Raw genomic sequence first — 1,074 nt, 5'->3', positions numbered from 1 at the left:
GAGCAGAAAAACAATCCTGGTGGTTCACAACAATCCTAGACGTTAAGTAAAGGGTAGTTGTTGTAATTTAAAAATGGGGAGGTTAGTATGCCTAATACAAGAGAAATAGTAAGAGCATTGGTTAGCGCTTTTAATGTACATAATTATGCTCGTGATACAGTTAAAACTAATTTTACTATTTTTTATGTGTATAGCACATTTTGCACCTGTTCACTTAGCTATATACCAATATTTATCCTTTCTTAAAACTAAACATTTAAAATAGTAGATAATCGTTGAAGTGAGGTTTAACTATGATACTAGCAGAAACGCTCTTCTGCCTGCTTTTTAGTTGTTAGTTCTCAATCTCAAATTGTTAACACCTACAACTACAAGGGTACATAAATAGTTAATTTTTAGCGAGGCTTTGATATGACAGAAAAAAATTCTACATCCAATGAGTTAGTATACAACAGTAAATTATTGAATATTATAATGGAAAAAGTAACAAAAGGAAAGCACAAACACCTAAACCCAGAAGTTGGGAAAGACGGGACTCTCACAGAATGCAAGAGGTTGTTCAAAAAAGGGGCTAGTCCTGAGGTATTAACTGAGGTATTAATTAAATTAAAAAAATCGCCAGAATATTATGAGTATTATACCCAACGCTTCCTTCCAGTATTGAAAGAAGAAATCAAACAGTCAAAAGAACTAGAGAAAATAAAGAAAGAGAAGATAGAACAAGTAATTTCAGAAGCTATTAACAAGGGCAGCAAAAAAGATCATCCTGATAACGTTGATCAAAATGAAACTGGTCGTAGAGAGAGTATGGAGAGTCAAGACAGTGGAATTGAAAGCGGCAACAGTAGTGAAGCTGAAGATGATCATGACGCTAGTAAGAAGCATTCAATTGAATTGCATAAAATCCCCAAATATTTTTGCACTTAAAATGAGATTGATACATATTTCACCTTGAAAAGAGAGAAAGCGAAAATGTCGAGTGCCAAAAGTGCAAGCAACGCGAACAGAGGTCTGTGGCTAAACTACTACTAGTGTACACTTTTGGAACTTAAAGTGAGATAGATATACGTTTTG

General features: G+C 34.0%; 1 long non-coding RNA gene across 2 annotated transcripts; it reads left to right on the top strand.

Moving 5' to 3' along the window:
* Positions 1–1,068, top strand: LOC108747484. Of its 2 annotated transcripts, none has more exons than XR_001939249.1 (3): positions 1–81; positions 400–582; positions 659–1,068. It is a non-coding gene; the product is annotated as an uncharacterized LOC108747484 (long non-coding RNA). The 2 variants fall into 2 exon arrangements; XR_001939250.1 differs by having other exon boundaries at positions 400–594.
* Positions 1,069–1,074: the final 6 nt, after the last annotated feature.

The sequence above is a fragment of the Trachymyrmex septentrionalis genome, unplaced genomic scaffold, assembly GCF_001594115.1.
Source record: "Trachymyrmex septentrionalis isolate Tsep2-gDNA-1 unplaced genomic scaffold, Tsep1.0 C3550606, whole genome shotgun sequence".
In the NCBI taxonomy this organism is placed as follows: domain Eukaryota; kingdom Metazoa; phylum Arthropoda; class Insecta; order Hymenoptera; family Formicidae; genus Trachymyrmex; species Trachymyrmex septentrionalis.
Note: the sequence above shows the minus strand (reverse complement) of the source record. Positions and strands in the feature narration are given on the sequence as shown.